General features: G+C 48.1%; 1 long non-coding RNA gene across 1 annotated transcript in view; it reads left to right on the top strand.

The window, feature by feature from the left end:
- Positions 1-4,710, top strand: part of LOC137306125 (uncharacterized) — a 48,341-nt gene extending 43,631 nt beyond the window's left edge. Inside the window, exon 3 of the long non-coding RNA XR_010958827.1 lies at positions 3,951-4,710. This is a non-coding gene — a long non-coding RNA (uncharacterized lncRNA). The remainder of the gene's footprint in view (positions 1-3,950) is intronic.
- Positions 4,711-21,664: the final 16,954 nt, after the last annotated feature.

The raw sequence follows: 21,664 nt of genomic DNA, 5'->3' as shown, positions 1-21,664 counted from the left end.
CGTCCACATTGGAGCCCACCTGATAAATGGCCAGAAAATCGGCGGGTTGTTGGTGGAGGGGGGGCGTTCAGTTATAAGAGTGCGATCCTCCCTGTCCGATTTTCCCATATTCAGTGTCCATGTGGTCCTTTACACCCAAGTACTAGAACCAGGAAATTCTTAGCTTATGTGTAACAAGTAGTTGATTTTAGGATATCACTGAAGATATTATTTGCACAACACAGAAGTATTTCTTTACACAGAGGTTAGTTAACAGGTGGGATTTCCTGTCGCAAATTATGCTGAATGCAAGTCTTTTTCTTTCTTTTATTCTCCATCCATTTAATTAACAGAATCAACTGTTGTAAATATAAGATAGTCACTAATAAATCCAATAGGGAACTCAGGAGAAACTTCTTTACCCAGAGAATGGTGAGAATGTAGAACTCACTCCCACAAGGAGTGGTTGAGGTGAATAGTATAGATGCATTTAAGGGGAAGCTAGATAAACACATGAGGGAGAAAGGAATAGAAGGATATGCTGATAGGGTGAGATGAAGTAGGGAGGGAGGAGGCTCGTGTGGAGCATAAACATTTTTTTTTCTTTTTTCATAAAATATACTTTATTCATAAAATTTGCAGCAATACATACAATACAGTTGTCATATCACATTCTAAACGTACACAATACAGATGATACAAGTTGCAGGTTACATTAAGTGCAGTTCAATGAACACATTGTGCATAATTACAGTTCATGACACTCTAGGGTGCTTCATTGCATTACACTTAATACAGATTATTGATTACAGATTCATTACAGGTACATTACATCAATTTGAATTTTACATTCTGCCCGGGGCGGGGGGGGATTGTCCCTGATTGCAGCCCCGTCGATATACAATGTGTGGAGCATAAACACTGGCATAGACCAGTTGGGCCGAATGGCCTGTTTCTGTGCTGTAAATTCTATGTAAACATTGTGAGGAACTTGGAACATGTGCTTCTTCTTCAGTGTGACCTTGAGGGAAGAATTACAGGAAACATTAGCTTGCAATCCTGGTGGTCTTGTCTTATTGTGAGTATTGTGTGCGTGATCATCCCCATTCCCATAAACATCAGTTTAATGCTGAAATCTCCTCCACTGACCATGTGTTTAAATAGTTTACAATACGGGTCTATGATTACACCACACTTGCGACTTGAGCAGAAGACGATTTTTTGAAATCCAATGAATGAAATACATTCTGTTCATGACATCCAACATGAACAGTGTGGGACGGTTCCTGTAATGTCACCCACAGTACTAAAAAAATGACATGACTCGCTGCTGAATGTTTAATGTGTTGAAGCCAGATACTCTGTGGCATTCCTAAAATAACAAGAATAAAGGCAAGGGGGAAATGCACAGGTTTAAAAGTTTGCAATTACAGAACAAGTCTAAATGTCGACTAAACCGGTAATAAATGTTTCGTTTTCCCCCCCATGCTCTTAGTTATTTTATCCACCTCTCCGCCCACTTATACCTCCCCGGGGAATGCAACATTCCCTGCTGTGAAGGGTATTGTGATCTACTCTCAGGCTTCAGCCAATACTGCCCGATGGGTCCCAAAAAATAAAGAGAACCCGTGTCTCACTTTCGACTTCCCTTCCGGCTCTGGTTAGAATGGTGAAATGCTAGAATCATAGAATCACACAGCACAGAATGAGGCCATTCGGCCCATCGTGCCTGTGCCGGCTCTTTGAAAGAGCTGTCCAATTAGTCCCACTCCCCCCTGCTCTTTCCCCCATAGCCCTGCAATTTTTTCCCTTTTCAAGTATTTATCCAATTCCCTTTTGGAAGTTATTATTAAATCTCCCAGTTTCTCTTCTGACCATAGCCCCGTGCAGGCTTGTGACTGTAAACCTCTCTCTACCTCACGTTATGTTAGGGTATTGTGTCACCTGGCTAAACGTTTTCTCTTAAGGTTATGATGGTTTCATCACTTAAACAGAAGTGCCTTTACCTAATGGAATTATCACCCATTGTATTATCAAGGCCCCAGCTAATTAATGAACACTTTCATTTTGTGCTTAATTGAGTAACACTCAACGTACTTGAGTGTAGAGATTCTGGTTGATGATATTTAGCTTATTGTATCTGTCAGACATTTCTCTGTCTGCTAAATTGGCCTATTTACTTTAAATGGGTTAACGCCCTCACTAAAATAGCATAAAATATTTTTTTTTCGTTCACCTGAGGAAGGAGGAAGCCTCCGAAAGCCTGTGAATTTAAAATAAAATTGCTGGACTATAACTTGGTGTTGTAAAATTGTTTACAACTAAATTAGCAGGCAGAGGAACATCCTATCACCACATTTGGTACCCATTCTCTAATATCGCCAACAGGAATTTCTAAAATAAAGAAAGACTTGCAATTCTATAGCTCCTTTCATGACCTCAGGATGTCCCAAAGGACTTTACAGCCAATTAAGTACTTTTTGAAGTGTCGTCTCTGTTGTAGCCAATTTACACACAGCAAGGTCCCACAAAGAGCAAAGTGATAAAATGACCAGGTCATCTGTTTTGTAGTGATTTTGGTTGAGTGATAAATATTGGCCAGGAGACCAGGGAGAACTCCCCTTCGAAATAGTGGCTGTGGGATCTTTTACATCCACCTCAGAGGACAGACGGGAACCTTGGTTTAACGTCTCTTCTGAAAGACGGCGCCTCTGACAGTGCAGCAGTGCACTGGGAGGGTCAGCCTGGATTTTTGTGCTGAAGTCTCTGGACTGGGACTTGAACACATGATCTTCTGCCTCAGAGGTGAGAGTGCTGCCCACTGAGTTACGGCTGACACCTCTTAGACAATAAAAAAAATCTCAATGTTCACAGCAGCACTCGTTTATGTTTTCCTGGGGTGACTCTACAAACATGCTTATAAAACCTTTATGGTCAAAGATTTCTAGATTATACAACTTGTAATCTCCTATTGACATTTGTCATGGGTTGTCCTGGACATAGAGAGTGGTTTCTGATGTTTACAGGTTCCCCATCGCTGCATTACAGCAAATTTAATGACTCATGGTGAAAGTGCTAGGCACTCTATTGATACTGAAAGACGCATTCCTCCCCGATGTTTTAATTTAGAATATTATTTACAAGACTTGCTTAATATGCAAATAACTGTTTATTCTCCCCTCCCTGAAACCTATTACTCCCAGCTATTTATTACCACCAGGCTCGACTATTCCAATACTCTCCTGGCCGGCGTCCCATCTTCCACCCGTCATAAACTTCAGCTCATCCAAAACTCTGCTGCCTCGTATCCTAACTCGCACCAAGTCCCGTTCTCCCATCACCCCCTGTGCTCGCTGACCTACATTGGCTCCCGGTCCAGCAACACCTCAAATTTAAAATTCTCATCCTTGTGTTCAAATCCCTCCATGGCCTCGCTCCCTCCCTACCTCTGTAACCTCCTCCAGCCCTACGACCCTCCGAGATCCCTGCGCTCCTCCAATTCTGGCCTCTTGCGCATCCTCTCATTTTCATTGTTCCACCATTGGTGGCCGTGCCTTCAGCTGCCTGGACCCTAAGCTCTGGAATTCCCTCCCTAAACCTCTCCGCCTCTCTCTCCTCCTTTAAGACGCTCCTTAAAACCTACCTCTTTGACCAAGCTTTTGGTCACCTGTCCTAATATCTCCTTATGTGGCTCGGTGTCAAATTATGTCTGATAATCGCTCCAATGAAGCACCTTGGGATATTTTACTATGTGTTAGAGGCACTTTATAAGTGCGAGTTGTTGTGTAAAGTACTTTCTCATACTGTACCTCCTATAGTGGATTTGCAGGTTTTGCTTCAGATGCAAATATTTCAAACAATTATTTTTTCTCTCCTCCCTCCCCAAAACCTTCTTTCTATTTCCTCAGCGATTTATATGATATTTTTCTCTCCCTTTCTTCCCCTGGTGGGATCTGTGGTTTTTTCTAAAGCTGCACCAGGGAGATTAACGCACCACTGACCAGCACCTTGAACAGATGGTCATCTCGCCACCCCGTTCTGGGTCTGACTGACGGACTCCGGCCACAGCGGGTAACTATAACCTCACAGGAGCGGATCGGACGCCTGTTTTACAACCCGTCACGTTTTACTTTCCATTAACTTCAACTGAAAGTGATATCTGCGTTGTGTTGCACGCTGGCAGGTTCTGAAAGTGTGCCCTTGCACATCACGTGGCTTCAGGAGTGGGCCTTCCCTCCTCGGCCTCTCGCAGTGCCGATGGGGGCACCGAACCTAGTCTCCGTGGGGTCAAAAGCAAAATACTGCGGATGCTGGAAATCTGATCTAAAAACAGAAAACGCTGGAAACTCTCAGTCAGGCAGCGTCTGTGGAGAAAAAAGAAACAGAGTTAAACGTTTCAGGCCGATGACCTTCTGTCAGAACTGGAAGAATTTTGAGATTTAACAGTTTTTAAGCAAGTACAGAAACAAGGAAAAGGTGGAGGCGGGGGGAGAAAAGAACGAAAAGGGAAGGTCTGTGATAGGGTGGAGGGCTGGAGTGATTAAATGACAAAAGGGATGATGGTGCAAGGCAAAAGGAGGGTGGTAATGGGACAAGTAAAGAAACAAAAGTTGGGTCTAGAGGAGATGTAATTGGTTACAGCAGAACCATTACCAGGAGCAGTGGTTATGATCTGAATTATTGAAATCAAAGTTGAAGCCGGAAGGTTGTAAAGTGCCTAATCGAAAGATGAGGTGCTGTTCCTCGAGCTTACATTGACCTTCATTGGAACAGTGTAAGAGGCCGAGGACAGAGAGGGAGTGGGGCGGGGGAATTAAAATGGCGAGTGACCAGAAGGTCAGGGTCACATTTGCGGACTGAACAGAGGTGTTCAGCAAAGCGATCACCCAATCTGCATTTGGTCTCCCTGATGTAGAGGAGGCCGCATTGTGAGTGGTGAATACAGTAAACTAACTTGAAAGAAGTACAAGTATCAAGCTCACCATTCAGTAAAACGGTCAAGTAATCAAACTGAAGCCTCTGGAGCAGCACCAGTTCAATATGGGATCTAGCAATGACCGCACCTGAGATGTGTGCACATTATAATATAGGGAGTGTTTTTTTAAATTCATTCTCGGCATGTGGGCGTCGCTGGCAAGGCCGGCATCTATTGCCCATCCCTAGTTGCCCCTCGAGAAGGTGGTGGTGGGCCGCCTTCTTCTTGAACCGCTGCAGTCCGTGTGGGAAGGTGCTCCCACTATGTTGTAAACAATTTTACAACACCAAGTTATAGTCCAGCAATTTTACAATTGTCAACCCCAGACAATCACCGGCATCTCCACTATGTTGGGCAGGGAGTTTCAGGATTTTGACCCAGCAACGATGAAGGAAGGGTCGGAATGGTGTGTGGACTTGGAGGGGAACGTGCAGGTGGTGCTGTTCCCAAACGCCTGCTGCCCTTGTCCTTCTAGGTGGTAGAGGTCGCGGGTTTGGCAGGTGCTGGCGAAGAAGCCTTGTCGAGTTGCTGCAGTGCATCACATTCATTATTCTCTTCCTGAAAGTTTGCAAAGCAAATAAACTCCAAAAGTTTTATTGCAACTGGTTTTTAAAAAATTCTCCTCAGTTGAGTCACAGTTCCAATATTCAGATCTTCACAGGTCATTCGCCGACAGAACAAAGAACAATCTGAAGAACGGCTTGTCTCGCCTGAGGAAGAGGAGGAGTGAGGAAGAGGAATTTGAATTGTAGACTGAAAGGACACATCTGCCACAGAGGTCAGGAGAATTCCCTTCTCCGCGTCCCGCCCCCACCCTTACATGTTGAGGCAATTGTAGACAGGGCACACCCTAACACTCAGACAACAGAAAGGATCAGTGAATCCTATGAAGTCTGGATTACACCGGCAGCACAACGAAACAGTGTTCTCCTGTGAGATCACACGAGTAGGCGGGTTACAGCCAGACAGGCAGGCTTGTCTTCATAGGGACAATTTAACGACTTTCCACCGGCAGCGGGGAATGTCGGGAATTCGGGCATAAAGCCGGAAAATTCACCCTTGCAGTCAGCCTCTTGACTGATCTACGACAAGCCCAGTATCCTCTGAGCAGCTCAGAGATCTCCCTGTTTGGACTTTATTGGAGTTCAGACGGGCGGTATCGTGGAAGGGTCGAGTGCAGTTAAGGTAAAAGAAAGACTTGCATTTATATAACGCCTTTCATGACCTCAGGACGTCCCAAAGCACTTTACAGCCAATGAGGTACTTTTAGAAGTGTAGTCACTGTTGTAATGTGGGAAACGCAGCATTATATACAAATTTTATAGTGACATTGGCTCTTTCATTATATAAAATTGCATCATAATTTTTGCACCTTTTTATTACACTTGTTCTAAAAAAAAACCATGTCAGGATCGAATCCTCTTTTACTTATTATGAAAGTGACCAGTTTCGACTGTCTGGCTCCTGATTTCCTTGATATCGAAGGTAGTTTACCTGGAGCCAATAAATCGTTGGGCGACACGGAGGTCCAGGAAAATTCCAGTCTTCCTGAACTGGGCATCTTTTGAACAAAACGGTACAACAAACACTAATATGAAGTAATAAAGTTATTAAAATAATTTTTAAAAATGAAAAACTTGCATTTCTATAGCGCCTTTCACGACCTCAGGACGTCCCAAAGTGCTTCACAGCCAATGAAGCACTTTTTGCAGTCACTGTTGTAATGTAGGAAACACGGCAGCCAATTTGTGCACAGCAAGATCCCACAAACAGCAGTGTGATAATGACCAGATCATCTGTTTTTAGTGATGTTGGTTGAGGGATAAACATTGGCCCAGGACACCGGGGAGAACTCCCCTGCTCTTCTTCAAAAATGCGCCATGGGATTCTTTATGTTCACCGGAGAGGGCAGACGGGGCCTCGGTTTAACGTCGCATCCGAAAGGTGGCGCCTCCGACAGTGCAGCACTCCCTCAGTACTGCACCGGGATTGTCAGCCCCGAGAGGGTAGATTTTTACTTTGTGCGATAATGTAAAGTGGAAGCCTGTTTTTACATCTCTCCTGATTTCTATTTCCACTGAAGTCAGTAAGGTCCCTGTATCTCTCTTTATGTGCCTTTAAGATAAAATTGTGTTTTAAAATTGATTGCAATTAGTTGTATCCTTAAAAGTTAGTCTTTTGTGTTTTATGAAGAAAAGATCAGACAGCCTGGAATGTAACATTCACTATAATACATCGGGTGGCATATAATAATGAGGGATGATTAAATGTTACAAACACATGTCTAACCTTGTGTGTGTTAAGAGTTCACTTGTTTAATGTCCTTTATTTCTGACCTGAGTAATGCTGCTGGCAATGTCTGTGGTTTCACCATTGGTTGTGGACTTTGGAGCGATTTCAGCAAAGATAAGAGGTTATGGGCGCTAAATTGGGCCGTGTAGCGCCCATTGTTTAGGCGCTACACGGCCTCTCCGGTATCCAAGGTGGCGTCTTGGCTGCGCAGGCATGTTTCCAGCGTGACGTGTGCCGGACGCCATCTTGGTATAGGAGTTTGCGCATGCACAAATACCGAACACTGGAAGCATGTAAAGCAGGGAGAAAATGTGTGCAATCAGTGTGCAACGCTGATTTAAAGTGATAGACACCATCTTGGACCTTAACGTTCAACTCAACGCACAGTCTTAACCCCGACCATCTGAACGTGTCTTAGAGTGCCTGAAGGACCCCCCATCAGCGCTATTTAAAGGGACCATGCAGGTGTTACAGGTTAGTTGCTGGATTATTACTTCTGGCTGCTGGTGGAATAGGAAGTGTTTTATGAAGCGCTAGAGTACATTTGAGAGTGGTTTGGCAGGTACTGCCTTACGGTTCAGAAAGTTACAACCGTGATTGAACAACATTCCTGCCAACCATGGGTGGTCTGCTAAGGCTCCCGCTGAGCATTGAGCACGACTGGGAGCATGTAGAGAGGCCACGCCCAGCAGGTCAAGCTGCGAGGAGAGGGAGGAGGAGGAGGAGGCACGGGGCACTGAGCAGGAGGCCCTATGCAATGAGGGCCTTCCGGGTCCAATTCTCTTACCTCAACATGACCGAGGAGGATTGCATCCGACGCCTGAGGTTCACCAAGGAAGCCGTGACCGAGATCTGTCAACTGGTGCGGCCACAACTGCAGCCCCAGAGCAGGGCGAGGACAGCATTGCCTGTGGCTGTGAAGGTCACCATGGCAATGAATTTCTACGGCTCAGGATCATTTCAGGCCTCTGTTGGTGACATGTGCAACATCTCGCAGTATGCAGTGCGCTGCTGCATAAGGGAGGTCACAGACGCACTGTACCACATGAGGAACAGGTTCATCACCTTCCCTCTTGACAGAGACAAGCAGAATGAGCAAGCACGGGAGTTTGCTCGCATTGCTGGGCTTCCCCATGGTGCAGGGTGCCATTAACTGCACACACATTGCCCTGCGAAAGGGCTTCCACTCTCTCAACATGCAGCTGGTGTGCGACCACACGCATCGAATCATGGAGGTCGATGCCCGCTACCCTGGGAGCAGTCACGACGCCTTTGTCATGCAGCAGTCTAACGTGCCAGCTATCTTTCACCCGCCTCGGCAAGTCAAAGGCTGGCTACTGGGCGACAAGGGCTATCCCCTCACGCCGTGGCTCATGACTCCGGTCAGGAATCCACACACATGTGCACAGCAGGCCTATAATGAGAGCCATGCTGCCACACGCAACATCGTGGAGCACACCATAGGCCTCCTCAAACAACACGTCCGCTGCCTGGACCAGTCTGGAGGAGCCCTGCAGGACTCCCCTGAGCGGGTGGGCAGATTCATGGTGGTCTGCTGCATGCTGCACAACCTCGCCATCATGAGGGACCAGCCTTTGCCACCAATGATGGAAGAAGACCCTGAGCCAGAGGTGGAGAAGGAAGAGGCTGAGGAGGAGGAGGAGGGGGGGAAGGAGCCAGAAGAGGAAGGGGAGGAAGACGCAAGGGTGCAACAGGAACCAAAAGCCTTGTCTGCAAGGGCTCTGTGTGCTCGTCTGATCCGTGCCCGCTATCAATAATTTGAACTACATCCCCCAGCTCACCAACAGTCCTACACGCCCCACCTTTCCGCTCCCACAAGACAATCAAATCGCCCTCCATCTGATTCCACATTGGTTTCCCCCTCAGCTCACCGCACAAAAAAACCCACCACCAAATGCAAATTCAAAGTCACATTTATCAATGAATAATTGAAATTATGCAAACAGAACAGAACTATTCACCCTTGTGCATTCCCTTAGTGCCTGTTGTTCGTGTGCCTTTACCTATCCTAGTGCTCCTATAAGGTGCTGGAGCATGGGTGGTGGGAGGCTGCTGGCCTTCAATGGAGGAGCGTCCAGATGGCCTTGGAGGACGACCTCGAGCAGCCCTGGGCCGGGAGGGCCCGGCTTCAGACTGCACCATCTCAGCATGGGCTGCAGCAGTCTGGCCCGGCTGGCCGATAGGCAACAACAGGGGCACTGGCGGAGTGGCAGGGGTGGGAGCAGGAAGGCTGTCGTCCTGAGAGAGGACAGCGGGTCCGACTGCCATGGCGCCACTGCCACTCTCCCGGGGCGGCGCCTCAGCAATCCTGGTGATCAGCTGGAGAACGGATTGCTGGAGCGCTGTGACGCCCTGGAAGCCCCGTTCCACAGTGGTCCCCAAAGTCACGCTAGCAGCAGTCTGAGCTTCCATTGCAGTCTGAGCAGTAACCATAGCTTGCAGACCTTTGATGACCGATTTGTGTTGCAATGGACGCTGTGACATCGGCCATCAGAAGCTGCATCACGGTGGGTTCCACAGGGGCGCTGATGGAGGTGACCACCCGTTCCATGTGGGAAAGGATGGTCTCCAAGTTCTGCGCAAAGCCCTGCGTCAAGTTGGAGCTGGACTCCTCTGTGCCCCTTCTCATTGTGCGCAGGCTTTCTGGCAGGCTTTCCAGTGCCCCGAGCATTTGTTGGTGTACGTCCATCAGCCGGCTTCTGTAGCCTGGCCCATCGAAGTCCTCATCAGACTCCTCTGCAGCAGAACTAGTGAGCGACCTCGCCCTCCGGCCAGCTGGCATCTGTGGTATCCGTTCCCTCCGCCCCGGCTCCTGTGCACTTGTGCTCGGTGTCTCACCACGTGCAGATCCCTCCTCGAACCTAACCTCTAAAGGACGCGCAGTGTCAGTCTCTGAGCTGGTGGAAGCAAGTGTCAGATCGAGTGATGGTGCGGCTTCAGTGTCCCCCTCCTCCTCCTCCTCCTTCCCCTCCTCCTCCTCCTTCCCCTCCTCCTCCTCCTCCTCCTCCTCGGACAGTGCCAGCTCCATTTCTTGGGTATCTGCAATAACAAAGAGAAACAGGTTGAGTTGTGGAGTGGGGAGAGGAGCAAGTAATAGGTGCGTGCCGACAGCATCTGCAGCACGTGAGTCAGAAAAGATTATGGGAGGAGGGAGATGTGGAAAAGGAGAAGGAGCATTAGATATGCAGAGACCCCCTTCATCGGGACCTCCAGCGTGGCATGTTGTCACAGCTGCAGCGACGGCCTGCCCAATGATCCAAAGCACTGTCTCCTCTCTGGGAGTGAGGACGTGTAAACGTCCCCGTCCTCCCTCAGGTCCCTCCTGCTGCCGGCTGTTATGTGCCACCTTCTCCTGCAAGACAGAGGACAGTGTGTCAGTGAGTATCCTGCAAGGTGTGTGGGTGATGTGCCTGTCATGGTCAAATAGCTGCCAGTGTGTGACCTGTGAGTGGTGGTTGTGTGGTCTGCGAGTGTGGTACAATGTGCGGGTGACGTGCAGCATGCCGAGCGCAGTATTGCGTATGGGTGGGCAGTGTTTGGTGGTGGGCGGGTGACGGGGAGTGTGATGCATGGAGCAGTGGTGCAGTTGGTCGGATGTGCCACTTGACACTTGCATTCTCTCACCTTGACCACTCGTGTCAAATCATTGAACTTCTTTCGGCACCGCACCCACGTGCGTGGTACAGTGCTCCTGGCGTTCACTTCCTGCACCACAGCCTGCCAATGCCTGCGGAGCTGCAGTCTGGAGAGTCTCCTGCCACCCTGCAGGTACACGTTGGCCCTTCTTTTGTCCGCCCCTTCTCATCGGAGAAGCGTGGGGCCCTCTCTCTCGGGCCAGTCCTGCCATCCTCGCGGCCATCCTAGTGAACTGTGTACCTGCCATTTAAAATGTGCACCTGCACCTTTAAGAGGTGCAGGCTGCTGATGACGTGCGCTGTGCACGCCCCATTTCCAACTTCCTCATTCTCCGTGCAGCTTCTCAGCTGGCTGCACGGAGCTATCGTGATAATTAGCAGGCAGCTCGAAGTTCACGTGCTGCCTGCTTCGGGGCCATGGGGCACGCTACCCGCGCCCGAAAATGGCCCTTATCCAATTTTTCCACCTGTATTTCCAAAATGTGTCTTACTTTGGGGTTAGTCAGAATTTCTAAATTCTTGTTTCCCACCCTCCCCTCATTTCATAACTTAAATAAATCAATGGATCAAAAGTGGACATTGTTGTCACACAACCAAGCTTCCTGGGCTAAATCTTATATCTTTTATTGCAAAGGAGAAATGCTTGTTTTGACTCGTAATTAATGACTCATTAATAAAATCATAGGAACACATAGCTTGGAACAGTCAAGGTTTTAAGGAGCGTCTTAAAGGAGGAGAGAGAGACGGAGAGGTTTAGGGAGGGAATTCCAGAGCTTAGGGCCGAGGCAGCTGAAGGCACGGCCGCCAATGGTGGAGCGAATGAAACCGGGGGATGCGCAAGAGGCCGGAATTGGAGGAGCGCAGAGATCTGACAATGGATAATAGATTTTAAAATGCAATGTGCAAAATTTCCAATAAAAGGGAGTACGCTTTAGATTTTAAAATACAAAATGTAATCATAGGAACACATACTTCTTGGGCATCACCCCAAGAACGGACTCTTGACTCTGTGAGCTGGTGTAAAACGGGAGAAATGAATCGGCAGCCTGTTTTACATCCCCCTCACCCATTTTGTTGACTTCAATGTCATAAGGGAGGGAATGCCGGAGGGTGGGGGCGATGCATCTGAAGGCACGGCCGCCAATGGCGGAGCGGATCAAGGGGTTGGAGGAGTGGGAAAGGGCAAATCTTTTTGGGTGGGTGCGTAGCGCTGGAGGAGGTGACAGAGAGAGGGAGGAGGCTGTGGGAAGGATTTAAACACCAGGATGAGAATGTGAGCCTTCAGATCTCCTGGTTCTCCGTTAGAACCCCAACTTTCAAATAACGAAAAGGAAACGATTTCCTGTGGGCATAAAAAAAAACTTCAACACCACTGTCTGGATAATTGCCGAAAGAACAGGGGGATAATTTGTTCACTTTACGACTTATGTGTCAGTGTAGGAACATCTCATGGTGATGTTCCCATTCTGTGGCGTGATGGAACGTGTGTGAAACACGTCCAATGCACTTTGCACCTGTGTCTGACTAAGGCAATAAAATTATTTTGTAATTTTATGCCTTATATTGGCTGTTATATTTTATTCTATTACAACCGGCCGTTGAACTCCCTACACTATGAGAAGATTTATCTTTTGCTAGGCTTTGCATGTCAGATAATTCCTCACTGTCACATTAAAGTTTGTAGATGAACTTTAATTTGCAATCTTGTCCCACACTCAGCAACATCTTTTGGGGGGGTACGAGACAGACTTTGTTTCAAGCCAAAGAAAGTTTTGTGCTTTCCAACGATTTGTTCCTTTAGAAGCTGTTCCTCGGTTTTATTAGACTCTATCCTTTCTTGTCCTCTGCACTGGCACTTGGAGGCACAGCACTGAGTACTGAGGGAGTGCTGTACTGTCGGAGGGTCAGTACTGAGGGAGTGTTGCACTGTCGGAGGGTCAGTACTGAGGGAGTGCTGTACTGTTGGAGGGTCAGTACTGAGGGAGTGCTGCACTGTTGGAGGGTCAGTACTGAGGGAACGCTGCACTGTCGGAGGGTCAGTACTGAGGGAGCACTGCACTGTCGGAGGGTCAGTACTGAGGGAGCACTGCACTGTCGGAGGGTCAGTACTGAGGGAGTGCTGCACTGTCGGAGGGTCAGTACTGAGGGAGTGCTGTACCGTCAGAGGGTCAGTACTGAGGGAGTGTTGCACTGTTGGAGGTGCCAACTTTCGGATGAGATGTTAAACTGGGGCCCTGTCTGCTTTCTCAGGTGAATGTAAAAGATCCCATGGCACTATTTCGAAGAAGAGCAGGGGATTTCTCCACAGTATTCTGGCCAATATTTATCCCTCAACCACTGAAAAACAGATGATCTGGTCATTATCACATTGCTGTTTGTGGGAGCTTGCTGTGCGCAAATTGGCTGCCATGTTTCCAACATTACAACAGTGACTACACTTCAAAAAAAAGTACTTCATTGGCAGTAAAGCGCTTTGGGACGTCCTGAGGTCTTGTAAGGCGTTATATCTTTTAAATGCACCTGGGAGGGCCTCGGTTTACCATCTCATCCGAAAGACGGCACCTCCGACAGTGCAGCGCTCCCTCAGTACTGACCCTCCTCCAATGCAGCACGCCCTCAGTACTGACCCTCCGACAGTGCAGCACTCCCTCAGTACTGACCCTCCTCCAGTGCAGCACTCCCTCAGTACTGACCCTCTGACAGTGCAGCACTCCCTCAGTACTGCCCCTCCAACAGTGCAGCACTCCCTCAGTACTGACTCTCCGACAGTGCAGCGCTCCCTCAGTACTGACCCTCCGACAGTGCAGCACTCCCTCAGTACTGACCCTCCGACAGTGCAGCGCTCCCTCAGTACTGACCCTTCTCCAATGCAGCACGCCCTCAGTACTGACCCTCCGACAGTACAGCACTCCCTCAGTACTGACCCTCCTCCAGTGCAGCACTCCCTCAGTACTGCCCCTCTGACAGTGCAGCACTCCCTCAGTACTGACCCTCCAACAGTGCGGCACTCCATCAGTACTGACCCTCCTCCAGTGCGGCACTCCGTCAGTACTGACCCTCCTCCAGCGCGGCACTCCATCAGTACTGACCCTCCTCCAGTGCGGCACTCCGTCAGTACTGACCCTCCTCCAGTGCGGCACTCCATCAGTACTGCACTGGGTGAGTCAGCCTGGATTATAATCTGGGTTGGGGTGGGTGGGGAAGGACTCTGGGAGCAGGATCAATTTCATGTAGGTTTCTAACCTAATTGATAAGCCCCCAATGGGGGTACGTACGGGCTTGGGTGCTTCTTCCCCACCTCCCACTCCCATCGAGACACCAGCCTCGGAGGCAGGAGTGGAGGGATGACGAGCTCCACTGGAAACCCTGACCGTTCCACCCACTGAAGCTTGAAGCAGGCGTCCTCACCATTCACGTCCCGTAACAGGCCCCACGCCACCATATCCCAACACCCACCCATTTAAATAGGGTAACAAGGACTTTACAATTTTCATAATGGACACTAAGGCCAGATTGGCTCCCCGTCCACCCTCCGACAGAGCAGTAAGGCACTGCTCTGAACTCCAACTACCTCTTGGGGGATGGGCTACCCAGTATCACTGTGAATAGTGCAGGGACCCACCTCTGTTATCTCCGGGATTTGGGACGGTGTCAGGGCAAGGACACATAGACAGATAGAAGTCCTATTCCTGCCACACATCCTGAATTTCTAGGCCATTATATTTTGTGCGTGTTCATCCTTGAGCTGGCCTGGTTTTAATATTGACCATTCTGGAATCCAGGTTAGACAGTCATGTGTCGACCTCAAACAGCTCATTATGACCACCTTTAAGCCATTTTTTCCCCAATACAAACACTCCTTAGACGTTCTTTGTAGCTCAGGCACCCAGTCATATTTATCAAAGCTTAAAAAATGCAAACAAAGCACTGGGGTTCATTTCTCGAGGGATAGAATTGAAAAACAGAGAAGTTATGTTAAACTAGTATGGGACCTTGGTTGGACCACACTTGGAGCACGGTGCACAGTTCTGGTCTCCATATTATGGAAAGGAAAAGATTACTAGGATAATGATACCAGAACTGAGAGGTTATAACTATCAGGAAAGGTTGAACGTGCTGGGGCTCTTTACTCTGAAAAGAGAAGGCTGATGATGACCTAAAAAGGTCTTCAAAATTATGAAGGGATTTGATAGGGTAGAGGTGGAGAAAATGTTTCCACTTGACTGGAGATGAAAACTAGGGGTCATAAATATAAGATAGTCACTAATAAATCCAATAGGGAATTCAGGAGAAACTTCTTTACCCAGAGAGTAGTGAGAATGTGGAACTCACTCCCACAAGGAGTATATGAGGCGAATAGCGTAGATACATTTAAGGGGAAACTAGATAAACACATGAGGGAGAAAGGAATAGAAGGAAATGCTGATCGGGTGAGATGAAACAGGGAGGGAGGAGGCTCGTGTGGAGCATAAACACTGGCATAGACCTGTTGGGCCGAATGGCCTGTTTCTGTGCTGTACATTCTATGTAATCAACTTAGTTGTCCTTCATTATATTTCATCCAAAGCGGAGATGTCCCTTCTGTGCTACAGTGTGCAGCGCTGTACCCAGTACTAAAGGTGGGAGCAGGTCAGTGCTCTGTACAAACGATCACCTGCTGGAACTCGAACCCTTCACCTGTAAATCCAAAGAGCCCATTTGCCCTTTTTCACCACGTTTTAGCCATCAGGTTAAGGGACTAAAAACCCCAGCTCCCCTTCCTGTGTTGTTTCCTTTCACAGAGGGATGGGTGTTGTCTATGGTTTGTCATCAGTGTTTCTTTCGGGAAAAGCGCTAAGCCTTGCTGTAGGCCGACAAACCCCTCCCACCACCCCCCTCCCATATCCTAATGTGACCGCATGCCCCACAATCCACTGGCAAAAGAACCAAGGCGGAGATGAGGAGTAATTTTTACGCAGCGAGTTGTGATGATCTGGAACGCGCTGCCTGAAAGGGCGGTGGAAGCAGATTCAATAATAACTTTCAAAAGGGAATTGGATAAATGCTTGAAGGGGCGAAATTTACAAGGCTATGGGGAAAGGGCAGGGGGAGTGGGACTAATTGGATAGCTCTTTCAGGAACGATGGGCCGAATGGCCTCCTTCTGTACTGTATGATTCTGTGATCCCGTGAATTCCTCCGACTGTTTAAACAGAGCGGTCTTCATACAGAAACTCCGAATGTTCAACCACTCCGAACTTTTCAAACTTTGTGCCATTCATTAGATGGCAGGAGATTTCAATCCCACTGCGATTTTCGAACGGCAGGATAGCGTAGAAGGCAAAATAGAGTCCACTCTTCCCAACGCAAATCCTGCTGACACAGGTCCTTTAATGGAGAAATGTTCCGTGTTTATTTGAGAAGTGAGACGAGCTATGAAGAATTCTCACTGTGATTTCATATGTATGACCGTACCTTGGTAATAGGAGTGGGGTGCGGGAGGGGTGGGGGAAGGCGTGGGCTGTTCCTTGGGTTGAGGGGGTGGGGGTATGGTGGGGGTGCGGGGGAGGTGTGGAGCTGTTCATCTCTAACATCTTCCAGTACTGATAAAGGGTCATCGACCTGAAACGTTGAACTCTGCTTCTCTCTCTCTCACCGACGCTGCCTGACCTGCTGAGGGTTTCCAGCATTTTCTGTTTTAATTTCAGATTTCCAGCATCCGCAGTATTTTACTTTTGTTTTGGTGACAGTACGCAGCCAAAGCATTGAGAGAGAGAGAGAGAGTGTGAGAGAGTTGTACCCTGTAATTAATGACAGTAATACAATCTGACAATTGTTTCTCACAGTCTTTCGTCCAGGTGCACCTGCATCACATTCCACTGCACCTGCATCACATACCTTAGCCCAGTTCACATGGTGATTGATTTACTGATGCCTGGTGTGAATGTCATCTTCTGAGTGACATTAAGGAATGTGCAATCCTCACTCTGTGAATTCATGTAAGGAGTCTTGCAACACCAGGTTATAGTCCAACTGTTTTATTTGAAAATCACAAGCTTTCGGAGGCTTCCTCCTTCACTCACCTGACGAAGGAGGAAAGCTCCGAAAGCTTGTGATTTTAAATAAAGCTGTTGGACTGTAACCTGGTGTTGTAAGACTCCTTACATTTGTCCACCCCAGTCCATCACCGGCATCTCCACATCTGTGAATTCAGACACTTGTAGGCCAGTTGTTAATTGACATGAGCTTGAAACCCGTGCGCCATGAGCAGCAAAGTCTCTCATGCCGGGAGTCTCTCATGCCGGGATCTGGTCGATGGCCGGGAAATTCCTCAGAGCTGCTCTCGCTCCGTCGATGTTACTCCGCTGGAAGTGCGACGGAAACCCCCGGATTGTGGACGGATGAGGGGGATTCTGACGCACGGTGAATTATGGCGGGTGGGCGGAGCGGGAACAGCTGCAAGGAAATTCCGGCCCAATGTCTCCAAACGTATAGAATCACACAGCACAGAAGGAGGCCGTTCGGCCCATCGTGCCTATGCCGGCTCTTTGAAGGAGCTGTCCAATTAGTCCCACTCCTCCCTGCTCTTTGCCCCGTAGCCCTGCAAATTTTTTTCCTTTTCGGGTATTTATCCAATTCCCTTTTGAAAGTTATTATTGAATCTGCTTCCACCGCCCTTTCAGGCAGCGCATTCCAGAATTTTTTTTCTGCAAATGTGAAAGGGGGAGACTACTTTTCGTTGAAAGTCCGCCCTGTACAATTCCCTGCGCCTTTATTGCTTCACATTTCAACCTGCATGAGGAGACTATAAAGACTATTTGTAGTGCTAATCGTAGGCAGGTTTTACCCTGTACGCATTAACCCAAGGGTGCAAGTTACAAGCTGTCAAAGTTTGTTCCGGTCGGGAAATTCCTCGGCGTTGCTCCCGTTCCGTCGCGGTTGAGTCTCCATCGCGCTCCTGGCGCCGTGATGCCGGAGGAGCTGGAGCAGCCCCCAGGAATTTCCTGGCCTACCCCTCGGATATTTGGGGCTTTGTCAGACTTTTTTGTTCTTCCCGAGACGCTGACAATATACCTCCTGTTCCTCCACAGCAGCGCTGGCTTTCTGCGATCTGCCACCTCTCACGGGGAAGCACCGTTGCTCTGGTCAGTGCCTTACAGGTGACCCTGACTGAGATAGGGAACTCACTAAAAAAAAAAAAATTGCATTTCCACAGCGCCTCGCACGGCCTTAGGATGTTCCCAAAGCCCTTTACCGCCAAAGAAGTACTTTTGAAGTATAGTCAGTGTTGTAATGTACGAAACGCAGCACAGCAAGGTCCCATAAAGAGCAACGTGATAATGAAAATACTTCATTGGCTGTGAAGCGCTTTGGGACATCCTGAGGTCATGAAAGGCGCTGTATAAATGAAAGTTCTTTCATTTATTGTGGAAAGGAAAGTCGGTGGGTTGTATAACAGGCGACCAATTTGTAAACGCTAGTCTTCTGCCTGTGCCCAAGATTTCCCCCTGGTTTGTCGGTACTGTGACTTTACATATCACTGCCATTCCTGGCAGGACGCATGTTCATAAAGAGTAATTTAGGGAAAGTTGTGTCTTCTTACGGTATTTCTGCTCATCCCATTCTTCAAGCTGCCATTGGTTCTGGGGGTTTGCTGCGGCGGATGAGGTTGATGTGGGGTGACTTAGGAACGTAGGAACAGGAGGAGGCCATTCAGCCCCTCGAGCCTGTTCCGCCGTTCAATTCGATCATGGCTGATCGGAATCTTAACTCCACCTACCCGTCTTGGTTCCGTGACCCTTAATACCCTGACCTAACAAAAATCTATCAATCTCAGTTTTGAAATTTTCAATTGACTTCCAGCCTCAACAGATTTTTGGGGGAGAGAGTTCCAGATTTCCACTCCCCTTTGTGTGAAGAAGTGCTTCCTGACATCACCCCTGAACGGCGCAGACACGATGGACCGAATGGCCTCCTTCTGTGCCATAAATTTTCTATGATTCTAAATTTAAGGTTATCCCCCTTGTTCTGGACTTGCCCACCAGAGGAAATAGTTTCTCTCTATCTACCCTATCAAATCCTTTAATCATCTTAAACCCCTCAATTAGATCACCCCTTAATCTTCAACACTCAAGGGAATACAAGCCTAGTCTATGCAACCTGTCCTCATAATTTAACCCTTTTAGCCCACACTGATGAATTCTGATCTACGCTGCACCCCCTCCAAGGCCAATATATCCATCCTGAGGTAGGATACCCATTCCCTCCATCGTTTCCCCCTCCCTCTCATTGGAGTTTCACCTCACATCTGCTCAGTGCCCTGGGCCATGACTGGTGAGATCAGCAATTCAACAAGTAGGAGATCACATGCACAAAATGGCTTCTCATGACTCGAACTGGACACACGGACCTCCCTCTCAGACTGTTGTCTTTGGGAAAGGACACTGACCTTGCTTTCTCCTTGACTCTTTCACATTTCCATGCAGTAAATGAATATTACACTGCCAGGTTGAAAAATATCAATCACTTTCATCGCTGTTACACCCTGGGGGTTATTATTTACTGTTTTGATAAAAGTCAGTTCCTGACTATTCTCTGAGTCACCCTCCAGTACCAGCGACCCCACCCCCAGGCACTATGATGGTGATTGTCATTAACCAGCCAGTTAGGTTCTGTTCACATCGAGCTACCAATATCCTTCATTTCTTTGAAAGGCAATTTGCAGTTTAATTTATTTCTTCTGTGCAAGCCCGTGCAATCACTGATAACCAGATCATACATCCTGGCACAAAAATTACATAGAACTGCACAGAATTTACAGCACAGAAACAGGCCATTCGGCCCAACCGGTCTATGCTGGTGTTTATGCTCCACACGAGCCTCCTCCCTCCCTACTTCATCCCATCCTATCAGCATATCCTTCTATTCCTTTCTCCCTCATGTATTTATCCAGCTTCCCCTTAAATGCATCTATGCTATTCGCCTCAACCACTCCTTGTGGGAGCGAGTTCCACATTCTCACCACTCTCTGGGTAAAGAAGTTTCTCCTGAATTCCCTATTGGATTTATTAGTGGTGATCTTATATTTATGGCCCTTAGTTTTGGTCTCCCCCACAAGTGGAAACATCTTCTCTATGTCTATCCTATCAAACCCTTTCATAATCTTAAAGACCTCTATCAGGTCACCCCTCAGCCTTCTCTTTTCTAGAGGCCGAATGGCCTGTTTCCATTGCTGTGTAATTTGTCTTCACAAGGACCGTGAGGTAGTCGCCTCTATTGTGAACAGACATATCTGTGACAGGTAGGCTGGTGAAGACGAGGTCAAGTAGGTAACTCCCTCGTGTTGGTTCTCTCACTACCTGAGGCAAGCCCAGTCTGGCAGCTGTGTCCCTCAGGACTCAGCCAGCTCCATCAGTGGTGATCCTACGGAGCCAAACTTGGTGATGGACATTGACACCCCCAACTCTTTAAATTATATACGATTTATATTAATTAGTGTTAATTGTATTCAGGTGGTGCTTATCAATTGGAGACTCTCTTGTATCCATTTATAAGAGAGCTGATCTAGGGTGCTGTGGGTGTAATGTAGATCTCTGTGAATAAAGGCTTGGAAGCAACTGAAGATCAGGCTCTAGTATTCCATTCTTCACCACCGGGCTATCCAATTTATTACACACTCAACCCAACCAGAGTACATTTTATGCCCTCACAACCCCTCATTGAAGTACTTTGCGATGCCCTGAGGATGTTAACAATGCTACATAAATTCAAGCTCTTTCTTGAGTTGCTGCATTCTTGGAATCAGTACTGAGGGAGTGCTGCACTGCCGGAGGTGCTGGCTTTCGGATGAGATGTTAAACCGAGGTCCTCTGGGGTGGACGTAAAAGATCCCACGGCCACTATTTCGAAAAAGAGCAGGGGGAGTTCTCCCCGGTGCACTGGCCCAATATTTGTCCATCAACCAACACCTAAAAACAGATTATCTGGTCATTATCACACTGCTGTTTGTGGGACCTTGCTGTGCGCAAATTGGCTGCCGCGTTTCCTACATTACAACAGTGGATACACTTCAAAAGAACTTCATTGTCCGTAAAGCGCTTTGGGACTTCCCGAGGTCGTGATAGGTGCTATATAAATGCAAGTCCTTTCATTCTGTCTGTCAACCCTAAATTATTCAAAGCCAAAAGAAAACACAGTGAAGGATGATGCAAGCGGGTACGAGGTGGAATGTGCAATGTGACACTGAGCGAGTGAAAAGACCCATTAGGAAATCCGGTTTTGACAGGAGTTTTTGCCAAGAACACCCAGTCCTCTCAGGGAGGTGGAACTGTGAAAGTCAGAGCAAAACAGACAGCACAGAAACAAACGGGCATAGAGTCTCCGCGAATGAAAAAATAGCTTCTTAGGCCTTCAGAAACTGGGTTGTGTAATCACAACGAATTCCAGTTTAGCCCGGGGGAGTGGGGGGGGGGGGAATTGGGTGAAGAGATGGCGATTGCGTCAGTTACAGAGTTTTCAAGGAGACTCACTTCCGAGAGCAGCCGCAAATTTACTGCTGTCAAAGTCCCACCGATACTCTCCCACAGCAAGCGCGTGCTGCAGCTAACGGTCCACATCTCTTACGGCCGCCTACAAATTCGGCCCTGTTTTTTCAGGCGCCAAACGGCCTCCTAAGCCTGCGATATAGCGGGCAGGAAGTGCGCGCGCTCGTTACAAGGCCCACCCGCCTTATTGGTAAAGGCCATCAACTTGGCCTGCCGTGCCCAGGCCTGAAACAGGCGTTA

Source organism: Heptranchias perlo, chromosome 1 (genome assembly GCF_035084215.1).
Source record: "Heptranchias perlo isolate sHepPer1 chromosome 1, sHepPer1.hap1, whole genome shotgun sequence".
Taxonomy (NCBI): domain Eukaryota; kingdom Metazoa; phylum Chordata; class Chondrichthyes; order Hexanchiformes; family Hexanchidae; genus Heptranchias; species Heptranchias perlo.
Note: the sequence above shows the minus strand (reverse complement) of the source record. Positions and strands in the feature narration are given on the sequence as shown.